This window comes from Plecotus auritus, assembly GCF_963455305.1.
Source record: "Plecotus auritus genome assembly, chromosome: 5".
Taxonomy (NCBI): Eukaryota; Metazoa; Chordata; class Mammalia; order Chiroptera; family Vespertilionidae; genus Plecotus; species Plecotus auritus.
In genome coordinates, this window is record NC_137776.1 from 15,823,729 (window position 1) to 15,837,873 (window position 14,145).

The window sequence follows — 14,145 nt, forward strand, 5'->3', positions numbered from 1 at the left end:
TTTTCAACAGTATAACACACTTCTTAGTCGTTTTCTCAATTTATTCATTTACCTGTTTTATTGGCTTATTCACCATCTCTCCAGCCTCACCTATAAACTCTCTGAGGGCAGGAACTATTTTGGTTTCACTCACCACCACATAATAGGCTCAAGCACAATGCCCAATCTATATATTTGAATGAATGAATGAAGAAATTGATGCAAAAAAAATAGACAAAGGAGGCCAGAGAAAGCAGTGTGATAAGAATGGAAAAATGTAATTACCTCTCCCCCTTAAAAGAAAATAAGAAAATCTTTTACCATTGAATTTTCTTAAAATATCTTCTTTGGTTGATGTTCAGAGTTTAAATACATTTTAAAAGAAAACCCCGGCCCAGCCAGTGTGGCTCAGTGGTTGAGCTTCAAACTATGAACCAGGAGGTCAGGATTTGATTCCTGGTTGGGCCATATGCCCGGGTTGCTGGCTCGATTCCCTGATTTGGGGCACACAGGAGGCAGCCAATCGATGATTCTCTCTCATCATTGATGTTTCTTTCTCTCTCTCCTTCTCACTTCTTCTCTGAAATCAATAAAAAAATATATTTTTAAAAAAGAAAAAAATAATCCTATCTAATAAAGAGGAAATATGCTAATTGACTGCCCCGCCCTCAAAGATGGCAGTGCCCACAGCCACAAGATGGCAGTGCCCAGTACCCTCAGGCCTGCAGGGTCGGCAGGCGTGTGGTAAGGCCGGGCCCACCCCCAGGCTGGCCCGGCCGCTCCGTGCACCTGCCTCCCAAGTCCCCCAGTCCCCTCAGCCCCCCAGCTGCCCAGGGCTGGCCCGAGGCACAAGCAAGCCTCAGATGGCAGCTGTCCAGCCACCCAGGGCTGCCTGAGGCCAGGTAACCAGGGCCAGCCAAGGCTTGCACTGACAGCAGTGGCAACAGCAGAGATGTGATGGGGCGTTGCCTTCCCCTGATCGTCGGGTCGCCTCCCACCCCTGAGGGCTCCAGGACTGTGAGAGGGGGCAGGCCGGGCTGAGGGACGCCCCCCCCCCCCCCAATGCATGAATTTTCATGCACCAGGCCTCTAGTAAATAAATAAAAATAAAAATAACACTGCAATTCAAGATGCATTTCTTGTTCCCTGAATATACAGTGTTCTCTTTTGCCTCAGGAGTTGGGTACCTGTGGGTTTCTCTGATGAGACCTCTCATCCCCTCTTCATCTCTTTAGCCTGGCCAACTTGTCCTTGCTCTTTAAGGAGCAGGTGACGTCACACCTCTCCTGGGAACCTCAGGCAGAGGAACCTGTTCCTTCTATGCATGCCCATGGTTCCTAGTGAATGATCTCTCTTTAAATGCATTAATCACATCGTATCTAGTTCCTCTATGTGCTCATCAGTCTTCCTAGACCAGGGATTCTCAAACTTCAGTATATAACAGCATCTTCTAGTGAGAAGGCTAAAGGCTAATTCTTCCTATAACACTTTAAGTTGAACTTTCCCAACATTTGGAGCCTTCCCCGAGAAGCAGAAACAAACTGTGTTGTCAACCTGAAGCATAATAACCTCAATTTTGTAAAACTGCTGTTTGAAATTCTCTGCTATTTAGATGGTCCCTTGTTCTGTGAGTCAACTCTGCTATTTTTAGACAGTCCCTTGTTCTGTAAATTAACTTTGCTTTTTAGCTTCTACTTGAATAATAGGGAAGATAAGCTTAGCTGTCTGACCTTGCAGGATAGTCATCTAAGGTAAGGGACTGATACTCCCAAGTTCTCATGCCAGGTGTTCGGTTGTTTTTTTTTTAATCTAAATAGAACTGTGTTGTACTCAAGGCTACAGGCTTCCTGCAAGATACCTACTAAGCATACATAGGGCTCTTTTATAAAAAGAAAACTCCTTCCTTGTTGCTTTGCTCAGAATTTGAGAGACATATTCCTCTGAGCCCACCGGCATAATAAAGCAGTGTAACTCCATTTCTCTAAGCGTTGCTTGGTTTTTCTCCGGTCTTCTATAATACTAGAACAGTGCTTCTCACATTTTAATGTGTGTGGATCCTGTTAAAATGCAGATTATGATTCAGGAGGCCTGTGGTGGGGCGGCTGCACCTCTATTGAACTAACAGGCGGTACCACACTTTGAGCAACAAGGCTCTTGGATGCTTATTAAAAACTAGAGGCCCGGGGAGAAACCAAGATGGCGGCATAGGTAAGCACCTAAACTGCTACCTCGCACAACAATTTCAAAACTACAACTAAAAGACAGAACGGACACCATCCAGAACCACAGGAAAGCTGGCTGAGTGAAAATTCTACAACTAGAAGGAAAGAGAAAAGCTCACAGAGAATTGGAGGTACGGCAAAGGGTCTTTGTGCGCGCAGAGAGGAAGGGTGGCTGAGAGCCTGGCTGACTTTCTCTGGCGGAAGGGGGAAGGAAGCCCCCGACCGCACTGAACCCCAGTTCTGACTGCACTGAACCCCAGTCCCGGGCGAAACCCCATGGACCCAGGCTCATACAGGGGAGTCTGGACTGTCAGGTAGAGAGAAAGGCACCCGGAGACTCGGAGACCCGGGGGAGACCCGGGGGAGCTCCAGCAGGCAGGGTTCTGGAGGCGCGCGCACCAGTGTGCACAAAGGCTGCGGAGGTTGCACAGGCTTTCCCTAGCAGAAGGGAGTCCGAAGCTCCTGACTGCACTGAACCCCAATTCTGACTGCACTGAACCCTCAGTTCCAGGCGAGCCCCTGGGGTCCCGCACTCTTACAGGGGGGAATCTGAACTCTCGGGCAGAGACTCGGGAGCTGGGGAAGGCAGAGGTCTGCAGGCACGTGCATGCCAGTGCGCACAAAGGCTGAGGAGGTTGCCAAAGGCTTTCCCTAGTGGAAGGGAGTCAGAAGCTTCTGACTGCACTGAACCCCAGTTCCAGGCGAGCCCCTGGGAACCCACGCTCTTGTGGGGGGAATCTGGACTCTCAGGCAGAGACTCGGGAGCCAGGGAAGGCAGAGGTCTGCAGGCGCGCACGCGCGCAAAGGCAAGGCTGACTGGAAGCCAAGACTGTCTACTCCGCCCTGAGACTCCACCCCATCCAAGCTGAGCACAGAGGCTATTGCAATTTGGCAAGTCTAATCCTATAAGGCTGTCTCCAGCACCGAACTTCTCCCAGCATAGACACAGCTGATCCTCACAGCCAACTGGCCTGGAGGTCAGTTCCTCCCAGTGATACCAACAACAATCAAGACTTAACTACAACAAGGCTGTACACACAGTCCACAAAGGGGTGCACCAAGAGTGTCCACCTCAGGTTAACTGGGGAGGCAGACCCACTGGGCCATATAGGAAACCTAGCACACAAATCTACCCTACCAACTCGGGGAAGCAGTGACAATGCGGTGTCAAAGAAACAGATCACAAACGAAAGAAATGGAGAAAAACAAACGACTGGATATAGAATTCAAAACCATGGTTATAAGGCTTTTCAAGAATATCCTAGAAAAGGCCGATAAATATAACGAGACCCTCGAAGATATGAAAAAGGACCAACTAGAAATTAAACATACACTGACTGAAATAAAAAATATTATACAGAGACCCAACAACAGACTAGAGGAACACAAGAATCAAGTCAAAGAATTGAAATACAAAGAAGCAAAAAACACTCAACTGAAAAAGCAAAAAGAGAAAAAAATCCAAAAAGTTGAAGATAGTGTAAGAAGCCTCTGGGACAACTTCAAGCGTACCAACATCAGAATTATGGGGGTGCCAGAAGAAGAGAGAGAGCAAGATACTGAAAACCTATTTGAAGAAATAATGACTGAAAACTTCCCCCACCTGGTGAAAGAAATAGACTTACAAGTCCAGGAAGCGCACAGAACCCCAAACAAAAGGAATCCAAAGAGGACCACACCAAGACACATCATAATTAAAATGCCAAGAGCAAAAGACAAAGAGAGAATCTTAAAAGCAGCAAGAGAAAAACAGTTAATTACCTACAAGGGAGCACCCACACGATTGTCAGCTGATTTCTCAACAGAAACTATGCAGGCCAGACAGGTGTGGCAAGAAATATTCAAAGTGATGAATAGCAAGAACCTACAACCAAGATTACTCTACCCAGCAAAGCTATCATTCAGAATTGAAGGGCAGATAAAGAGCTTCTCAGATAAGAAAAAGCTAAAGGAGTTCATCACCACCAAACCAGTATTATATGAAATGCTGAAAGGTATTCTTAAAAAAGAGGAAGAAGAAAAAAGTAAAGATAAAAATTATGAACAACAAATACATAGCTATCAACAAGTGAACCTAAAAATCAAGTGAATTAAAAATCTGAGGAACAGAATAATCTGGTGAATATAATAGAATCAGGGGCATAGAAAGGGAGTGGACTGATAATTCTCAGGGGGAAAGGGGTATGGGGGGGTTCAGGAAGAGACTGGACAAAAATCATACACCCATGGATGAGGACAGTGCGGGAAAGGTAAGGGCAGAAGGTGGGGTGGGAACCAGGTGGAGGGGAGCTATGGGGGGAAAAAGGAGAAACAATTGTAATAATCTGAATAAAGATTTATTTAAAAAAAAAAACCTAGAGGCCCAGTGCACAAAATTTGTGCACGGGGGGGGGGGGGGGTTGTCCCTCAGCCCAGCCTGCACCCTCTCCAATTTGGGACCCCACGAGGAATGTCCAAATGCGATCGGGCCTAAATGGGCAGTCGGACATCTCTCTCACAATCCAGGACTGCTGGCTCCCAACAGCTTGCCTGCTTGCCTGCCTGCCTTCCTGATTGCCCCTAACCACTTCTGCCTGCCAGCCTGATTACCCCTAACCACTCCCCTGCCAGCCTGATTGATGCCTAACTGCTCCCCTGCCAGCCTGCTGGCCCCTAACTGCCTTCTCCTGCAGGCCTGGTCACCCCTAACTGCCCTCCCCTGCAGGCCTAGTCACCCCTAACTGCCCTCCCCTGCAGGCCTGCTACCCCCCAACTGCCCTTCCCTGCAGGCCTGGGTCCCCCCCAACTGCCCTCCTCTGCCAGCCGGGTCACCCCTAACTGCCCTCCCCAGCAGGCTTGATCGCCCACAACTGCCCTCCCTTGCAGACCTGGTTCCTCCCAACTGCCCTCCCCTGCTGGCCATCTTGTGGTGGCCATCTTGTGTCCACATGGGGGCAGGATCTTTGACCACATGGGGGCAGCCATCTTGTGTGTTGGAGTGACAGTCAATTTGCATATTACTCTTTTATTAGATAGGATAGAGGCCTGTTGCATGGGTGGGGGCCAGCTGGTTTGCCCTGAAGGGTGTCCCGGATCAGGGTGGGGGTTCCCTTGGGGTGTGAGGCAGCCTGGGCGAGGGGCCTGTGGTGGTTTGCAGGCCGGCCACGCCCCCCAGCGACCCAAGCAGAGGCCCTGGTATCTGGGATTTATTTATCTTCTACAATTGAAACTTTGTAGCCTGGAGTGGAGCCAAGCCTTGTGCTCACTCCGTGGTGCCAACCATTTCTGTTGGGATTTATGTATCTTCTATAATTGAAACTTTGTAGCCTTAAGCGGAGGCCAAAGCAGCCCAGGGCTGCAGAAGCTTGGCTTCCTCCATTGCCGCAGGCAACCCTAGCCTCCTGCTCTCTCCAGCTCTGTGGCTGCCGCCATTTCTGTTGGGCTTTATTTATCTTCTATAATTGAAACTTTGTAGCATTGAGTGGAGGCCTGGGCCGGCAAGGGCAGGCGGAAAGCTTGGCTTCCTCCATTGCCAGGGAAACCCAAGCCTCCCTCCTGCTCTCTGTGGCTGCAGCCATCTTGGTTGGGTTTATTTGCATATTCCCTCCTGATTGGCTGGTGGGCGTGGCTGGTGGGCGTGGCTGGTGGGTGTAGCGGAGGTGCGGTCAATTTGCATATTACTCTTTTATTAGATAGTATACAAATTTCTGGGGCATCTCAGGATTTTTTTCTTTTGGAAAACTATACCAGTTTATGAAGTTTGAGGGCAGGGCTCATGCTTGGACATTGTTTCCCACCGTGCATGAAGCACTGGGTCTGGTATGTAAAATTCATTAAGCCACATTTGCAGAATGACTGAATTCACGTACTATCACTAATACAGACCCTCTGCCTAGACCCAAGGGAGTGATACCAGAAAAGGGATAAAAAGCGAAGACTGAGAAGTTTCAGCGGGGCAGCTGTGGGCTCATAGGCCTCCATTTAGTCAGAAGGGGACATTTTATTCCTCTAAATCCCAAGTATTTCAGCTCATGTCTCCATTCAAAAGGCTGTCTACTAACAGTAGCTCTACCTTAAAAAAAATAGAGCTTGTTTTGTAGAGCAGTTTTAGATTCACAGCAAAATTGACCAGAAAGCCAAAGCTCCCACTTACTCCCTGCTCCCATCCATGCACAACCTCCCCCACTATCAACACCCTGCACCAGGGCGGTGTGTTAGTTACAGCTGATGACTTTACACTGATACATCATTATTACCCCAAATCCACAGAGCCACCTGTTTCTTTAGACCTCGTTGGCCTCTCAGCTGATTAAATCCCTGTTTCCTCAAGGTAGTGTGAGTGTTTTCTGTCACTTACAACTGAAAGCATCTTGACTAACATTCCACCTTTCCAGACATCTCCGGAATACACCTTTCCTCCCACTCTAATCTCCAGACTCACATTTTCACCACTCCTGGATACTCTTCCTTTCTCATTATCGCATTGCATTGCCTTCTGCATCCCCTGAAGGGCAGGGACCTTGTCTCATTCACCTTTGCATTTCCCACAATCCTTATCATGGTTCCTAGTAAATGATCTCAATAAACACGCATTACAACAAAATAAAACACCAAATGACCTGTAAGGAGATTTTATTATATCCCTTCATCAATTTTTTTTCTTTTAGCCTTCATCTTCTAAAGTAATGGTCAAGCCAGGATTCAATAAAGCAATGCTATCTTCCAAGAAACAAAAGTCTCATCAAAAAATGTTTTAAACTTAATCAGAAATATTTTGGTGCTATTTATAACTTAACATTTGCAAGCCAAGTATGCCTCACTTCATCTCCCCAAATATGCTCAAGTAAATATGATTCAGCCCTAGCTGGTTTGGCTCAGTGGATAGAGCATCAGCCTGCAGACTGAAGGGTCCTAGGTTTGATTCCAGTCAAGGGCACATGCCCAGGTTGTGGGCTCCATTCCCGGTACAGGGCATGTAGGAGGCAGCCGACTAATGATTCTCTCTCATCATTGATGTTTCCATCTTTCTCTCCCTCTCGCTTTCTCTCTGAAATCAATAAAAAATATCTTAAAAAAATGTGATTCAGATATTCATTGAGAGCAATCTATATATAATAGAGAAGTATGCTAATTAACCAGGACGCTGTAACGGGTTGACTGGACAGGAGGAGGTTGCACGCGCAGCGTCAGGGGCGGGGCGGCAGGGGCCTCCGTGCCCTGTGCTGGGGGAGGGCCTGATCAGCAGCAGCCATGGCTGTTTCAAGGGCTGGAGAGAGAGGCAAGGCTGGACCGGCGACTCGAGGGTGGGCGGCGCCACGCGATTTCGAATTGTGTGCTGGGCTCCTAGTCTACACTAATAAAAAAGAAACATGCAAATTGACCGTACCTCCACTACACCCACCAGCCACGCCCACCAGCCAATCAGGAGCGAGTGTGCAAATTAACCCAACCAAGATGGCTGCAGCCACAGAGCAAGCAGGAGGCTTGGGTTGCCCCGGCAATGGAGGAAGCCAAGCTTCCTGGCCAGCCCTGGCCTCCGCTCAAGGCTACAAAGTTTCAATTATAGAAGATAAATAAATCCCAGATACCAGGGCCTCCGCTTGGGTCACTGGGGGGCGTGGCTGGCCTGCAAATCAACACAGGCCCCTTGCCCAGGCTGCCCCACGCCTCAAGGGAACCCCCACCCTGATCCAGGACACCCTTCAAGGCAAACCAGCCGGCCCTCACCCATGCACCAGGCCTCCATCCTATCTAATAAAAGAGTAATATGCAAGTTGACTGTCACTCCAACACACAAGATGGCTGCCCACATGTGGTCAAAAATGGCTGCCCCCATGTGAACACAAGATGGCCACCACAAGATGGCCAGCAGGGGAGGGCAGTTGGGAGGGACCAGGCCTGCAAGGGAGGGCAGTTGGGTGCAATCAAGCCTGCAGGGGAGAGCAGTTAGGGGTGACCAGTCCAGCAGGGGAGGGCAGTTAGGGGCAATCAGGCTGGCAGGGGAGCAGTTAGGCATCAATCAGGCTGGCAGGGGAGTGGTTAGGGGGTGATCAGGCTGGCAGGCAGAAGCGGTTAGGGGCAATCAGGAAGGCAAGCAGGCAAGCAGTTGGGAGCCAGCAGACCTGGATTGTGAGAGGGATGTCCCAGATTGGAGAGGGTGCAGGCTGGGTTGAATTTCATGCACCAGGCCTCTAGTATAATATAATTTGTTTGTCCCCTTAGATAAATTAAAAGCATTTGAGCCCAAGCCGGTTTGGCTCAGTGGATAGAGTGTCAGCCTGCAGACCAAAGAATCCCAGGTTCGATTCTAGTCAAGGGCACATACCTTGTTTGCAGGCTCCTCCCCAGCCCAGGCCCCGGTCAGGACTTTCCACCCTGGTGACCTTCCATACCTGGCCTATTGTCACTGCTCTGCTTGTGTCTAACTGCCTACCACATATTGGGTGATGTCATATTCTTTGCATTATTGTGGCTTGGGACTCAAAGTTCTTACAGGATAGGCATGAGTTTAAGATCACATCCTACAGTGACATGACTAGTAAACAAGAATGTGAGGCTTCTTCTGCAAGCATTGGAGAGGGCCCCTGTCATTTTCAGGAAGAGATTTTCACCCAATAGAACACCCAGTGGACACAGTGATGCCTTTGATTTGTGGGGGACGAACAAACTTTACCCTCAAGGTTTTTCTGGCTGGTCTAATAATCACATCGACATGAGACAAGAGAAAAGTAACAAAATTTAATACCTACATATGTGTGGGAACCCTGCATACATGGCGAGTCAGAGACCCCACATGCAGGGGAGGTTCAGAGACAGAAAGGGGGATTGAGGTATATACTAGTGAGACCTCCTGAGCTAGGGATGAGGTACTAGTAAGGTGCCATGGGGGCTTCAAAGGCTCACTGAAGGATGGTAAGATGAGCAGATGCTTAGTAAGTACAAGTTTGTCCTGCCCTAGATAGGTCAAAAGAAGTTATCTCGGGTAATCTCTCACTATGGGCCAGCGAGGTCCCTGATTCAAGTTCTTCTATCTGGTGGTTAAAGGGAGGGGCAGAAGTTTCTCTGGAGCCTGAAGCAAAAATTGCCTTTGTTTTTTTTAAATATGTTTTTATTGATTTTAGAGAGGAAGGGAGAGGGAGAGAAAAACATAGATGAGAGAGAATCATTGATCAGCTGCCTCCTGCACGCCCCCTACTGGGGATCGAGCCTGCATCCTGGATATGTGCCCTGACCAGGAATCAAAGCATGACCTCCTGGTTCATGGGTCGACGCTCAACCAGTGAACCACACTGGTCGAGCTAAAATTGCCTTTAGCTCAAAGTAATCTGCATACAACTGAGGCACATCTTGGGGCACATCTGAACCCCAACAGATTCCTGGGAGGGATAGGTGCATAAAGCAAGGGAGAAAAAAGAGGAAGAAAGCAACATTTAAATGTGATCTCTCCCATAAGCTGAGCCTCTCAACACACAGATACACACTCACTAACACACTCAGTCACTCACTCACTGGCACACAGACGCACACAGAGTTTGCTATTCTTCAGCTAATGGGATTGGCACTGCTTAAAGCAGACTGCTAGGTCATTGTCTGCTACCGAAGCAAGAGAAACATTATTTAAAGGCCATTCAGGCCGTAAAAGCAGCAGCTGAGCAGAGTAATTATCGGAGACTCTCCATTAACTAGGGCATCTTTGCTCTTTGTCTGAGTTGGTTTAATAAGGTCCGCTAATGGGGCTGTGGGGGAGGGGCGCGCTAATGGTCCTAAAAAAGCCCCTTCTTGGCCCCTGTATTTCTGGGGACTGTCTTTAGAGATGCTGACGGTAAAGCCAGAAGTTACCACACTGCAAAATGCCCTGCACAAAAACTGGGTGGGGGACCCCCGCTGCTTAGGATTCAGGTTTTCAAAATTAGGAAACATCTTTGTCTTTTTCTCTCTTCTGTTCCAAGGTGATTGCCCCCCACTTCCTCTGACTGGTCCTTGGCCCTTGGTGTTTGGGAAACTTGTGGTTGGCAACAGCATCACTCAGTGGCGATAAAGCAGAAAGACACGCCTGGGCAATGGCTCTTCACGCTTGCTGCTTCTACTCCTTTTCCAGTGGTCTGCTTCTCTAGAAAAACCGTCCGCCCCATTATTCCCTTTAAAATCTGAAGCTGGAAGTCAACCTCACTTTTACATGTTGCACTTGGTATGGCCACCTGAATTTAACCTACTGCGTTATTATCAGCCAGCTCTAGAACGGAGAGGCTTGCATCTCACCGGGGGACTCTCCTGCATTATTAGTTTTACCTGGGAAGTGGCCCGAGCTGTCCACTTCTCATTTCCTCTGCTCCAAGCCCATACCAAGCCTCCCTCTCCTCTCTTCTGGATGACTGCAATGGGCCCCTGGCTGGTCTCCCAACCCTCCCACCCCCACCCTGACATGGTATGGCTTTCTTCCTCTCTAGCAACATCTTGCATCCTCCTCCTCCCAACTGTCTTGCAGCCACTGGGGCCTTTTTCTTTCTTTCTTTTAAATATATTTTTACTAGAGGCCTGGTGCACAGGATTTATGCGCTGGTGGGAGGCATGGCCTGCAGGGATTGGCCAGCTGTGGGAGTGCCGCTCATTCCAGTCAGCCCAGCGGCACTCCCACTGTGGGAGTGCACTGACCACGAGGGGGCAGCTCCTGGGTTGAGCGTCTGCCCCCTGGTGGTCAGTGCGTGTCATAGCCACTGGCCGACAGGTCATTCTGGTAGTTCTGCCATTTGGTTGCTGGGCTTTTATTATATAGAATTGATTTCAGAGAGAAAGGGGTGGGGGAGAGAGATAGAAACATCAATAATGAGAGAAAATTACTGAATGGTTGCCTCCTGCACACCCCCCACTGGGGATTGAGCCCACAATCCTGGCATATGCCCTGACCTGGAATCAAACTATGACCTCTTGGCTCATAGGTCAACACTCAACCACTGAGCCATGCCGGCCACATCATGCTGATTTCTGCGGCAAGGCATTGCATAGCTTTCTGCCTGGAACACTCTTGGCACTGGTAGCCTCCACTCATCCTTCAGTGCTCAACTCCGTAGTCAGATGTTCAGGAAAGCCTTCCCTTGCAGCCTTTCTAGGTCAACAACTTCTATGTCATGCATTTACGGCTCCATACACTCCTCCTTCTCAGCTCTCCTGCAATTAAACTTTTATATTTGTTTGAATGGTCTTCTATTCAGAACTACCTTCTCATGAGTAAGTATCCTGGGAATAAGCATAAGCTCCATAGGCAATAATTACGACTGTGTTTGTGTATCTTTATGTCCTCAGATCCCAGGGCAATGTCTATGACCTGAGTGCTTAGTAAATATTTGTCACATTTTAGACAGCAATTCAAAGGACGGCACCCCCCTTCTTCATGCCTGTTTGCAATATTTCAACCAAGGTTTGTGTCCTGAGAGGTTCCCATGACTACTACATTTGGGGAACTACCTATAGCCCATATTTTCCCGTATCAGTGTAGAGGGCCAGGTCTCCTTCCCTCTGGGATTAAAGACTAATTTTCTAGTTACTGGCGTAGAACTAAAAGCACATTCTTATTCCCCTGAGCGGACCTTTGTGCAGTAACATAGATTCACGAGGCACAAATAAACACACACAAGCTCCAATGGTGCCTCCCGGGAAAGGGAACGGGGTGTTTAGCCAGAGAGGAAAAATCAAGGATTGAGAGTCTCAGCACTCCAGACATACAGGCATGGAGGTGGATGGTGGGATTGTTTCAATTGTCTGTGCCCCCCGCGCTTCCCCCCAAAACGGGATGTTTTCTACTGGTTGGAGAAAAGGGGTTCTATTGCTTAGGCTGTTCTGGAGAGGCGAGCATCAGGCTGGCCTACATGGGGCCAGCTGAGTGTACCCCGACTTGCACTGAGTGGGATCAGGCATTTGTACTGTGGACTGACCAAGCCCACATACTCCACGCCTCCTTTTACAAAATACAGCCGGAAGTCAATCGCACGCTTGCATTTCAGACTTAGTTATGGCCACTAAATTCAGGCTGCTCTATTATAATCAAGTTGTACAGCCAGCCTCGGGAGTCCGCCACTTGAGGAACGGTCTGGAAATTAAAGAAAGTCTTATTATAAAGTCGTGTTTTCAGAGAATCTGAGAACAGAAGGAATCGTCCTCCTGAGGCCGGTCCGTACGTGGTCCCGCTTAACCTATGCAAAGTCACACGGTCACACGCATGGATTCCAGATGCATTGAAGCTCCGAGCCAGGGTTAGAAAAAAGTTTTCTGGAGCTGGTGCTAGTGGAAGAGACTGCTGCAAACTCTTAATCTTTACCCCTGTCTGCATTACTGGGAAACCTGCAAATCTCCCAGCCTCCGTCAGCATGTGTTCTGTGAACATCTCACGGCTCTCCAACTGCAGAGGACACAGAGAGTACAGAACAAGGTACCTAGCCATGAGGAACTGACAAGCTAATGAAAGAGCTATGTGGCTTATAAGGTAATATGCTGAGTCCTAAATTGTTAAGTTGCAGACCAGTGCCTCTAAAACTCCACAACCCTCAGCATCAACCTCACTTCAGAGCACTGTTAGAAAGGACTTCCCAATCCTAAGTCTGTTAGAGTCCACCTTCTTTAAGGAATTTTGAAGAAGGTACAACGGGTTGCATCCTTTCTGAGTGTTTGTGACTAGGAGATGTCTTTATATCGCCATTCTGTGAATGAAAACATAGCTAAGTACTATTAGATTTGAACTTCATTCCTTAGCATTCTGTACGTGTTGGTTCATTGTCATTAGGAATTTTGTGTGGCAGAGAAAGATAAATTTGTAACAAGTCCTATTTTTTTTTATTTGTCTGTTTTTAGGGGTGTGTGTGTGTGTGTTTCTTTAAGGGGAGAAAATGGCTGTGGTAGCATTTTCTCCCTTTAATCCTGTGGGTCAAAAATTTTGTCTGGATGTGTCTAAGTGTGGGTTGTTCTCAATTGATTTCACATGGCACATGGTTTAGCGGATTTAGCATTTTTGATCTGGTTAAGTAGCTGTTAATGTTCATTCATACATTACCTTATCTGGGATCTATTCTCCCATGGTTCTGGTTGTTTACTTTTCCTGATACAACTGAAGGACCCACACAGCCCGACCAGCACTCACTCGTCACTGCAGCTTAAAGCACAGGGCTCCTTTCTGGGCAGTTCTGGTCCCGAGTCGACCAGGACTGCATCAGCCATCCTCACCCTCACCCTCACCCTCAATCACTCTTCCCTCAGATCGCTGGAGATTGTCTTCCCCCTTGTTCCGGGTTCTTCTCAAGTAGCAGTTGACTTGCTCAGCATTGCTCTCTCTCCTTCATTTCTTCAGCTTCCCTCTTCACCTCCTGTCCTTTTCTCTGTATTCTGGGAGTTATTTAACTTGTCCTCTGAATCACTGCAGCATCAATTTTGCTGTACCTCCAATGTAGTTGTTGTTGTTAATCCTCACCGGAGAATATTTTCCCACTGATTTTTAGAGGAAGTAGAAGGGATATGGAGAGACACACACAGAGAGAAACATCGATGTGATAGAGACACATTGATTGGTTGCCTCCTGCATGCACCCCAACTGGGGCCAGGGATTGAGCCTGCAACCAAGGTATGTGCCCTTGACTGGAATTGAACCCTGGACCCTTCAGTCCTTGGGCCGATGCTCTAGCCACTGAGCCAAACAGACTAGGGCCCTCCAATGTAGTTTTTAAAAAGTTCCATCTTTCCTGAGCACATCATTCTTCCTTAAAAAGGAAAAATCTGGTTGCATTTTCATTTCATCCTAATGTCTTCTCAGTGTATTTCATTCCTTTAACTCATAACCCTTCTATTTTAAAAAGCCCATCTTGGGCCCTGGCTGGTGGCTCAATTGATTGGAGCATCATCTGGTCCACCAAAAGGTGGCTGGTTCGGTCCCTGGTCAGGGCAAGAGCAGGAGGCAGCCAGTGTTTCTAACATATTCTCTCTC